General features: G+C 42.0%; 1 protein-coding gene across 3 annotated transcripts in view; it reads right to left on the bottom strand.

The window, feature by feature from the left end:
• LOC143035048 (protein spire homolog 1-like) overlaps nucleotides 1–12,500 on the bottom strand; it is a 579,804-nt gene that overhangs the window by 157,793 nt on the left and 409,511 nt on the right. The gene's annotated exons all lie outside the window — the stretch shown is intronic.

Raw genomic sequence — 12,500 nt, forward strand, 5'->3', positions numbered from 1 at the left:
GGAGATTGGAGAGCGAAAGGAGGAGATAGAATTGAGCAATAAATGGTGAGACTGAAGAGAGAAAAGAAGAATATCCACAAGTAAGGAAGGGGAAGACAAAGGAAAGAGGAAAAGAGGAAAAAAGGAAAATGAACTGAAGAGAAGTGTCAAGAAGACGAAGAGGAGGAAAAAGAGAAAGAGGAGAAAGTTGGAAAAGAGGAGGAAGAGCAATGTGAAGAGAAATAAATGATGATAGTAGACGAATCAAAAAACTAGAATACAAAGAAATGGAAAAACATACAGACAGACAGTGCGTGCGTGTGTATGTGTGTATTTGTTTGTGTGTGTGTATTTGTACGAGTGAGAAAGAGTGACAGAAAGAGAGAGAGAAAGGCAGAGAGACAGAACGAGAGAGAGAGAGAGAGAGGGAGAGAGAGAGAGAGAGAGAGGGGGGGGGAGAAAGAGAGAAATAAGGTGCCAAGGAAGAAACTAGCGGAGAAAGGAGAAAGGATTAGCGAAGTGAATAATAGAAACGACGACCAAAAACGAAAGACGGGAAAAAACAAAAGGGCTAAGACGCTAAGAGGTGACGCTATGTGATTCACCATGGTCTTGGGTCACGTGTTAGACTCGTGATCGACAGCTACTTCCTTCCCGGAAGAAAGATCAGAGCACATTTATGACCGGTCTATGAGTAATGCTGTGACCTTACACACACACACACACACACACACACACACACCCAACTACCCGCCGACTTGAGTTGGAGTAACAAACCGCAGCGCAGCGATACTGAAATTATTTCAACCATGGGCGGGATTCGAACCCGGACCGCCGTAGTGGCATCCGGGAACACTAACCACTGCGCCACGAGTTGTGTGTGTGTGTGTGTGTGTGTGTGTGTGTGTGTGTGTGTGTGTGTGTGTGTGTGTGTGTGTGTGTGTGTGTGTGTATTCACCTCGGATCTGCTGCAGCCTCTTTTCGAGACAGCCAGACACCACCCTACGGCAGTGTGTGTGTGTGTGTGTGTGTGTGTGTGTGTGTGTGTGTGTGTGTGTGTGTGTGTGTGTGTGTGTGTGTGTGTGTGTGTGCGACGACAAGTGCCTCAAACAGATCGACTGACCGACTGACCCAAAGAAATTTGCATTTTCTTTCCGGTTAGCAAACGTGAACCACTTTCCTTCGTTTTCTTTCTCCTTCTCCTCCATCTTTTTTTCTTATCTTTTCTCTATATTTTTCTGATTCATCTTTTCTTCTGACCTCTTCCCATTTCCTCTTTGATATTTTTTCTCTTCCAATATTTTTTCTATTTATTTACATTTTTATCTATATGTTGTGTATATTTAAGACAGATTTGAATTTCTAAAAGCTCTGCCACGGGATTCGAACCCCTTGGCAGAGCTTATAAAAACTTTAATCTGTCTTAAATATACACAACTTGACTGAGGGCTTGCCTAGATAGGAAACGACGGAAATGAGACTACGTCTGCTGTAGCCATGGAGAGTGTGCTCGGGGACTTCAATAGCCCTTTTGTAGCGTCGTTCATAGCTCGCTTGCTAGCGTCTTGGCTTCGTGATCATGTACGCACAGGTCAGGGTTCGAATCCCTTGGCAAAGTTTCTAAAAAAAATTAGCTATTTATTTATTAGTTATTTATTTTATTATCTTATTTATTAATTTATTTATCTATTTTGTGGTGGTACACACCAACCTTTAGACCTTTGAATGCGCCCATCGTCTTTTCCATCAGCTTCTTCATCTTCCACAAGACGGGCGGCGGTGGACTTGTGAGATGTCCACTGTGGTGGTGGTGATGGTGAAAGGGTGTAGGAGATAATGGTGGCAAATACCAAACTAATGAAATCATACAGAACACACACACGCACATACACACTCACACATACTTATATAAACACATACACTTACATCCTGTACTATATATACGAGTCCCACCCACCTACAGAGAGCGATAGAGAGAGAGAGAGAGAGAGAGAGAGAGAGAGAGAGAGAGAGAGAGAGAGAGAGAGAGAGAGAGAGAGAGAGAGAGAGAGAGAGAGAGAGAGAGAGAGAGAGACGGGATCCCCGAAGACCCTGGACGTGAACTGAATGCAATTCACGCGCTGGGCGCGTGATCGATAGCTATTACTCTCCCGGATGAGTTCTCACAGTTCATAGAATCCGATGAACCGTTGATGTTGTGACCTTACACCACACATCACATGCACCAGTCCCCTTGCTCAAGGGGAGTCAGTAACGACTTGCATCATTACTAAAACCTTTTTATGCCATGAGCACGGCGGTACTTGAGTAAAAGAGCATAGGAGACAAGGACACTAACCACTACACGAAGAAGCCATATGTAACTATTTTTGTGTGATTCACCATGGTCTTGGATCACGTGTTGGACTCGTGATCGACAGCTATAACCCTCCCGGGTGAGAGCTCAAGAGCTCACGTATGACCGATCTATGGGTAATGCTGTGACCTTAAACGGGCACACACACTCAACTCCCCGCCCACAAGAGTTGGAGTAACGACTTGTAGCGCAGCATGCTGAAATTATTTCATCCCTGGGCGGGGTGTGAATTTGAACCGCTGTAGCAGCGGTTGTGAACGCTACCACCACTGCGCCATTGAGTGTGTGTATGTGTGTGTGTGTATGTGTATGAGTGTGTGTATTTACCTAGTTGTATTTTGCGGGAAGGGGAGCTATGCTCGTGGTGTCCCGCCTTTGTATCTCGCAGTGTCTAGTTTACTTTTAAACTCATGAATGGTTTTTGCGCATACTATTTCATTATCCAGTTAGTTCGTGTATATGTGCGTGCGTGTGTGTGTGTGTGTGTGTGTGTGTGTGTGTGTGTGTGTGTGTGTGTGTAACTGCCTCAAGAGTTTGCTAAGTTTAGCCTGCCGACCTGGAATAGGTCAATGACATTTGTTCCTAAACAAAAGAGCATCTAGTGACAATACCCTCCATAGAGAGATAGAGAGAGAGAGAGAGAGAGAGAGAGAGAGAGAGAGAGAGAGAGAGAGAGAGAGAGAGAGAGAGAGAGAGAGAGAGAGAGAGAGAGTGCCATTTGACACTCCCCCCGTGGCACGTGGCACTGTACTTGGCACTCTCAATCTCGTGGCACTCCTTGATGACCCCCTTTGGCACTGGGTGACATTTTGTCTTTATTCTGGCTGGCGCCAAGCAATTTTATTCAATTTTGTGAACCTCGAGAGACATTCGCTAGTGACAGCGACATTAATCTGATCATTTTTATAACAGTCGCATGTAGGATTCGAGCCCACTGCTTTCGGGAGGCCGAAAACAGTGGGTTCGAATCCTACATGCGACTGTCAAAAATTATCACATCTGTGAACCTTCTTCAGTGCCATAGAGAAATGTGGTGGGTTTCGAGTTTATCATTTAAAAATGCTCTTTAAGAAAAAAATTCTACCACTATAAAGTAGAAGTTTACTAATCTTATTAACTATGATTCTAAAAATCATGGTAGGCTTTGTTGATAAACCGGTAAATCGGATAAACTTGGAAAATCGGGCAAAATCCTTTATGGCGGAAACCGCGCGCCAGGGTTGGAGAACGGCTCAAAAGTACGGCTTTAGTTTTGTCCTGACCCAATTCGCCGCTGGGCAATGCCTCTACACCCCGTCTAAAAAAAAAAAGAAAAAAAAAAAAAAAAAAAAAAAATGAGGTTACAATGATGAGACCCCACCTACTTATTGTATACAAAATTTCAAAAATTATTTCGGATTTTTTTTTAAATAAATAAATAAAAAAGGAAACGTTATTGAATTCAAGCACTCCTAACACCCACATACACCCAGGAATGCAAGATATCCTCCCCATTCTCCTAATCTCCTGGGCAAGGCCCCTGAATCAGCATATTTCTTAACCGGGCAAGGACCCTGAATAAGCATATTTCTTGAAATTTCGCTGTCACAAAGTTGCCTTGTGCTTAATCTATTCTCGCTGCCAACGGGTTATATTAATTTCGCTGTTTTTTTCCGATTACTCCATCAATCCAGGAGCAACTAGTCATTCTATTTAGTCGAGGAAATAATTACGCCGCTAAAAGGTTAAATGAATATACCCAAGTTAAAGGGAGGTTAAATTAACCTTGCTGGGATTCGTAAACACATGACATAACGGATCAGGCCACCGATGGGGGAGAGAGGAAGGACGGAAGGAAGGAAAAGAGAGAGAAAGAAAGAGAGAAAGAAAGAAAGAGAGAGAGAGAAAGGCAGATCGATAGAGAGGGAGGGAGAGAGAGGGGGAAGGAGAGAGTAACTAAGAGAGAGAGAGAGAGAGAGAGAGAGAGAGAGAGAGAGAGAGAGATAGAGATAGAGAGAGAGAGAGAGAGAGGGTGGGAGGGAGAGACAGAGTAACTGAGACAGAGAGAGAGAGAGAGAGATAGAGAGGGGGGAGGGAGAGACAGGGTAACTGAAAGAGAGAGAGAGAGGGGGGGAGGGAGAGACAGAGTAACTGAGAGAGAGAGAAAATTGGGACTGGTGCTTGCCCTGGTTCATCGCAGCATTCAAGCATACGCGTTTTCCATATAGATAAATCCCTGTTTGGCCACCACCACGGAAATAAAGAAATAAGATAAAATAAAATAAAGAAGAATACGGACGGCTCTTATCAATTGTTGACAAACACAAGCGTGCCGCCCTTCCACTGCACAGGCCAAGATATGGTGAAAAAACAACTCAATCCTTATCCGCCCCAGACGTGAGTGTGATGCAGTGGTGTGTTATCACCACAAAATAAATAAATAAATAATATATTAATAAATAAAATACAACAAGAATAAATAAATAAATGAATAATAATAATAATAATAATAATAATAATAATAATAATAATGACAGTTTAAAGAGTATTAACCAAAATAGCTTCCAGTCTAACAGAAAACACGAAGATAAAATATACTGAACTATAAACATTATTATAGAAGAGAACTGTGGTAGGATAGTGGTTTTCAGAACCCTAACAGGAGTGGATATAATCCACGGATTAGACTTCTTAGTGTGGCACAGAAGAAAAAGAAGAGGACATTGGAAGAAACCGAACAAAATATCTGAAAAAAAAATACAGAGGACTTTGTAACCTGGAATTTATTGAACCTAAAGAAGGAAGAAAGAGTGACGTCACACAAACATAAGCGATTCTGTCCATTTTATTATAATTTACTATTTAACTGTTTGTTTATTATTTAACTTTACCTATTTATTTTGTTTATTATCATTTGTATTATTATTACTTTTATTTATTTATTTGTTTATCATTATTATCATTTTTTCGCATCCGATTTAGTTATGGACCAAAAGGTCTCCTGTCGTAATCCTTTGTAAAACTAAGTTTGACCAATGAAGCGGAACCCTACGAGCACAGTTCTTATCCTGTATACGACAATCAGGTAAACACACACACACACGTAGACACGCTCGTTTTCCACATACGATAAAAAACTAGTGACAGCTGAATAAATTAGATTAATAACCAAGCAATCTAACTACATAGCCATTAACGGGGAATCGAGCCTAACCCATCATCCAACACATCCGGACGATAAATCTACTCGGTTAAGGCACTAATTGGTCTAAAGCGGGCACTATGCACCTGGGACAACCGCCCCCCCCAAAAAAAAAAAAAAAAAAAAAAAAAAAAGTCCTGTCCTATTTGTAGATATTCCACAAACACGGCCACACTGACCCGTTTACGTAACTGCATCATTGTGATGTTCCATTCCTCTGAATATTTGTTCAATTGTAGCGTTCTCCTCTTTGAACACCGGCACTTCTGGTGCCAGTGTACAGCTGGTGTTCAAAGACCCGTTCCCAGTTAAATACGACGCTTTTTGTCGTGTATTTCTATGTGTTTTCTATGTAGTATTTACTCGATTTAGTGCACCGTCCCCTCGGAGCTAGGCCGCTCGACGCACTCTCGTTTCTATTGAAAAATACACACAAATTCAACAGAGGAACGTTATATGTGCAGGCGACTGTACCTCCACATTCGAATTCATTTCTAAATACAACAGCAGTAGGCGTCCGCAAATATCTACGATACGTATATGTCTATCCCGAGGTCGTAATAGAAGCCTACGACCCAAAGATAAAATACGACTTCCGCTAGTACCTACAAGTGGAGCCAACTGTACAATGTGACGAACACAGTTATTCTGGTGGAATTTACCTATTTTGTTTATTCATTTATCCAGTCAGCTGATTTCCGCAAAGCGAGGTGATTAGGCATGGAAGCCATCGTATTTTGACAGCAAGAACCAGCGTTTCTATCCCAGGGGGCCATATAGCACAGAAGGGGTGGAGTTATAGAAGGATTACATAGAAAGCGCATTCCGACAGGTGACCTTTTGGTCCATAACTTAGTTGGATGCGGACAAAAATAAACGAAGAAATAAATAAATAAAAAAAGTTTAATGAAAATTAATAAGCAAACATATACAACAACAATTAATAATAATAAATAAATAAAAATAGAGATAAATGATAATAAATCAATAATGAATAAATAAGATAAAATATATGGCAGGCATTACAGTATACTGCTTAGGTGCTTATTTAAATGAATCTTAAAACTTCGAATTGCAGGAAGTTTATTCCATTCATTTACTACACGGTTGGCGAAGTTGTTTCAAACCACTTCCAAACTGAATCTACTTCCTGACAGTTTGAGACCATTATTTCCTGTCTGATTTGCATTCAGAAACGTTGAAATGAGATTCAAAGTGACAGAACGGAAGAGTTGAAGAAATTGAAAAAATAATTAGTATTCTAATTCTGAGCGAAGATTAATGATAATAAAAAAAGTGTAATTCTGGTCTGTACGTGTGTCTGAGGTTAATATTCCCTACAGGGCTAATCGATGGGCAAAATATTCAATATATATATATATATATATATATATATATATATATATATATATGTATATATATGAATATATATATATGTGAACACCATATGAGGACGGAGCCTTTATTTGTACGACGTTTCGCTTATTACAGCTTTTTCAAGTACCTTGAAAAAGCTGTAATAAGCGAAACGTCGTACAAATAAAGGCTCCGTCCTCATATGGTGTTTATCTAGTCAATCTTGTCGGCAGACTGCCACTTTTAAGCATATATATATGTATATATATATATATATATATGTATATATATATATATATGTATATATATATATGTATATATATATGTATATATATATGTATATATATATATATATATATACATATATACATATATATATTCATATATACATATATATGTAGTATGTGTGAGTAAATTTTGACGCAGCCCGAAGGGATTTCTCCCCGTCCTCGCCTTATATGCAAAGGGGGACGGAGAGGGGGGGTCGCCGATTAAATGAAGCGGCCTTGCTGTGGATGTACTGTGTCTTGCGACACTGCTTCTGACCCAGGGCGGTGGGCAGGGTGCAGGGATGACCCGTCATCCATGAGGTGCTCAGATGAGAGGGAGGGTGGGAAGGGTGTGGAGTGTATTTAGGGATGAAATGGGTGGGAGTGTTTTTATGTCTTTCCCTTTTTGGCTACCTCCCTTGGAAGGGGGAAAAAGCCTTGGTATATGTATGTATGTATATATATGCAAATACAAAATAACCACAGGAGAGGAGAAACTTGTAGACAGTAAGTACTTTCGTATATTACATCTTCCATTTAGTTTGAAGATGTAATATACGAAAGTACTTACTGTCTACAAGTTTCTCTTGTCTTGTAGTTATTTTGCATTTTCGTATCACGGTGATGTGATTACTTGCATATATATATATATATATATATATATATATATATATATATATATATATGTATATGCATATATATTGTTCCTCAATGCAAATATATTCTTTCATTTTCCACAAATTTTGACGACTTGTATTTTCGTTCCCTTGTGATGAATGAAATAGTCTGATGTTGCCAGACAAAATATTTAAATATATGACATTCTGTACAAACGAGACTTAACGTATATATATATATATATATATATATATATATATACATACACAATTTCACACAGCAACGATGACAATTGTACTAAAATTATGTATGAACAGTTATCCTCACTGCTGTGTGTAATTGTGTACTTTTCGTTTTTACGGGTTACTCCTAAAAATTTCTTTAAGACGAAACGCTGAGCTCTACAATTAATGAAAAAGAAATAGATTAATACGGAGACCTAGTTTCCGTTCAGCCGGGTAATGGCAAAATCTTAATCAGGAAAATTGAGAATATAAGGAAAAAACTAAATAACTACCGCAATGCTGTCGTTTTTAACTCTACTTGCATAATTGAAAACCTGCTCCCTTCTTTTACACACACACAAATATATATATATATATATATATATATATATATATATATATATATATAATCAGAAACGTCCGTGAGCCAGCTTCGAACTGGGTATACCGTAGTATGTATCACGCACACTATCATTTCTCAATGTGTAGGAATGGTAGGGATTCGTGTTACGCAATACCCGGTTTGAAGCTGGCTCACGGCCCTTCCATCATTTGAATTACGTCGCTGTCATGAGCGATTTATTCCATTATATAACACACAAACACATATTATATATATATATATTAATATATATATATATATATATATATATATATGTGTGTGTGTGTGTACAACTCTGAATGGGTCCCAGTGATTAGAGATACATTTTAACAACCACAATGCACTTTAATTCTAAGCCATCAATGGCCAGCATGCTGAAATTGAAATGTGGCACTGCCCAGGGCTCGAACCCGGCATCCTCACTGCCGCAGTTGTCATAAGGATGCCGGGTTCGAGTCCTGGGCAGTACCACATTTCAATATCAGCATGCTGGCCTTTGATGGCTTAGAATTAAAGTGCATTGTGGTTGTTAAAATGTGTGTTTATATATATATATATATATATATATATATATATATATATATTATATAATCAAGCTAGTTCAGTGTTCTAACACATTGGTATGATGAACTGTATCCCTCTTTCAGAGAAAAGAAAGAGTTGTACGAAGATATGTTTATTACGATCATTATCTGTGATCCAAATACAAAACCACGCTGAAGAGGATCACAGAGTTATCGTAATATACGTACCTTCATATATTCTTTCTTTTCTCCGAAAGTGGAATCAGCAGTTCATACACACACACATATACGAGTATATATATATTAGTATATATACACACACACCAATCCCATTTAAAACGGAACTAGGCACAGGACATTGACTTAATAAGCTTTAGGGGCTTTAATGACACCCCTGCGGACCAGAGTCACCTGTATTCTCTCATGATCGACGACTCGTCTCCACTCGATGAAGAAAGCTGAACACTTTTAAACGTGTACCAACTCCTACTCTCCTTAAATCTCTCTTTAACCACATCTCTGACTCCGCCTCTTCGCCGCGATACTGCAGACTCCCTACGATAGAAGCGCTGGTTATCGGTAATGGAAGTCCTGTGGAGTTCTGCCAAAGCACACATGACTACACAAGTACACACACACACAATGAAGAACAATATATATATATATATATATATATATATATATATATATATATATATATATATATATAAACGCTATCCTACGCTTATTTCATCTCATCTACTATCATTCAAAACTTATACACTTTCTTCTAGCAGCCGCCAGGCGATTCTATTCATCCGAACAGACCATCCTCCCCTTTGATGAGAACCCATCACTTGCACATTTGTTCTAACTGTCGCTAAGTGATTTTATTAATTTAAGAGACACTTCCCCTCCCGTGACGTCACCTTAGAGTAGTGGTTCCCAAAATGGGGGTAAATTACCCCCCTGGGGGGGAGGTAAAAAAAATTCGGGGGTAATGGAGGGGTGACCCCCCCAAAAAAAAAAAAAAATAAAGAAAATATTGCGGTACCCGGCAATAGGGTTAATGTTAACTTTGTATGTATAGTTGTAAATCTGAAAAAAGTTTGGGGACCACTACCTTAGAGGAAGAACCAAATATGGTCAAATGAAGATTTTTTTATGGTTAACGGCTGAAGATTCAGCTTAAGAAGAGCCCTTGCCTAGTTAAGGACTGAAAAGAGAAGAGAGCACCTTATACTCTTTCTCTCTCTCTTCCGTTCTCTCTCTCTCTTTCTTTCTCTCTCTCTCTCTCTTTTTATCTTTCTCACCTGGAGACATGAGTTCCTGCTCCAGACGTCGCGTGTCGCGTCCGATGTCGACGAGCATCTTGTCTTTCGAAGGGGAAGACGTAGGTGACGAAGTTATCGTCGAAGTTGCGAAGAAAATCCTACGTTCGTTCGTTCTCGCTGCCGCGGGCGATTCGCGCAAGGACCACGTCGAGGACGACTCACTCCCGTTCTCGATCTCGAAGAAGAACGGCGTCAACGCCTCAGGCCGAAGTTCTCGTAAAGTCTCGGGTATGTCAGAGCTTCTGCGTAAGGTTCAACGTTTGCGTCGAGTTTCACAGGATCTGCCCGAGGGTGACTCTCATCCTCCAAGGCCGACTGGAAGAACCAGGGTCTCAAGGAAGAGCCCACGTCACGTGCCAAGGTCCAAAAAAACACGATCCACACGGTCAAACACCTTCAGGTACCAAGTTCCGTTTTCGGTCTAAGAGTCCCAAAATCCGTTTTCTGTTCACACAACACTCCGGTCCCAGTCTTCGGGATCCTGTTCAGAACGGCGGGGAACGATCGTTTCCAGCGAACGTGAGGGAGAGAGGAGACGGTGCCCTGCGAGCGATGACGGGAGAACGGCGAGAGTGGGAGCCTTCGGGGAGTTCGGGCGATGGAGGAGCGGAGTTCCTCTCGAATCGGCGAACGCAACGCAACTGCGACCGCGCGGCCGAGTCCAGTTGCGAGTGCGCGGGTTGGAGGGCAAGAGGAGGACGCGCGGAGGAGGAGGAGAACGAGGAGGTGGAGAACGAGGGGGAGTATGATAAAGATGAAGAAGAGTATGAGCATAAGGATGATGATAAAGGTGAAGAGAAGAAGAAAAGAAAGAGGAGAAAGAGGAGAAGGAGGAGGACAAGGTAGATGAGAAGGAAAAAGAGGAAGAGGAAGAGGAGGTGGACCAGAGTAGTGCTACTGCTGGTGATAATGTTGGAAGTCGTGGGTGGTAAGAGAGGAGGTGGGGGGAGAAGGGGTGGGGGGAGGTCAATACCGAAGGCGAGACGTTTGTGTTGGTGCCAACAACTGTACTGGTGTTGGAAGTACCCAACCCAAGATAGTAAAAAGTTGTCACTGTGGTGGAAGTTTAGGATGGTGCAAGCGATGGTGGCAACTGAACGACGGTGTTGTCAATGTGGTGATAGACTGAGAGCTGGTGACACAGGTGACCTGTCGATTTTATTCAGTCGAGGGTCTGGGGGTCTCGACCGACCCGAGTTCGATCCCAGAGCAGAATAGGTTAAATGTAGTCAACCATAATAATGACATACCAAATGAGTCTGTGGTGGTAGACGGTGGTGACAGTGGCAGGGATGTTAGGTCTTCGGATGGTGGTGTTAGTGGTGGTGGTGAAAGTAGGTGGTGGGGGAGGGAAGTGGTGGTGGTGACGGTGGTGGTAGTGGTGACAGTGTTGGTGGTAGTGTTGGTGGTAGTGGTGACAGTGTTGGTGATGGTGTTGGTGTGTTGTAGACGGCGTTGTTCGGTGAGCTACAGCGCATGCGTATCGTCAACAGCATCCCATAAATCACGCGATTAGGTTAGCCAAGTCTCCTTCTCCAGTAGCGGAGTTGGCGAAGACGCACGGGTAAAGTCTCCGTGGGCGGAGGGACGCGGGAGAGAGAGGGAGAAAACGCATCCTTAAGAACCCCCTGCACGACCACCGGTCTGCCCCCTGGGAGACAGTACAACCTCTGTATATGAGGAGTGTCTGTCGAGCGTGTTGGTTCACCATACTACTTTCGTACCAGATGGCATTTTTCCCATCACCCTGACTGTCGCCAGGTGATTTTATTAATCTTAGTGACTAAACAGAATTCTGTTTGCTTTTAGTTCGTTCCCTCCCCTCAACTGAACAAAATCGCCTTCCCTCACCTTGTGTAGGAATTCGAAACCGATGATGACGGGGAGGAGGAGGAAGAGGGGGAGCTGTGGGAGGAGAGGGAGGAGGATGGTTGTGGAGGAGGAGGGAGATGGAGAGGGATGGAGCAGCAGGAGGAGGATGGAGGAGGAGGTGGAGAAGGGGAGGAAGGAAGGAAGAGGAGAAGTGGGATGAAGGAGAAGGAAGAGAAGGAGGAAGAGGATGAGGAGGTGGTGGAGGAGTAGGAGGGAGGGTGATGGAGGAGTGGGAGGAGGAGTAGGACAAGGAAAAGAGAAGGAGGAAGAGGCGAAAGAAGATGAAGAGAAGGAGGAGGAGGAGGAGGTGGTGGAGGAGGAGTAGGAATAGGACAAGGTGAAGAGGTGGAAGAAGAGGCGAAAGAGGATTAAGAGAAGGATGAGGAGTAGGAGTAGGAGGAGGAGGAGGAGGAGGAGGAGGAGGAG

This window comes from Oratosquilla oratoria, chromosome 18, assembly GCF_046742065.1.
Source record: "Oratosquilla oratoria isolate Oo_2021 chromosome 18, ASM4674206v1, whole genome shotgun sequence".
In the NCBI taxonomy this organism is placed as follows: Eukaryota; Metazoa; Arthropoda; class Malacostraca; order Stomatopoda; family Squillidae; genus Oratosquilla; species Oratosquilla oratoria.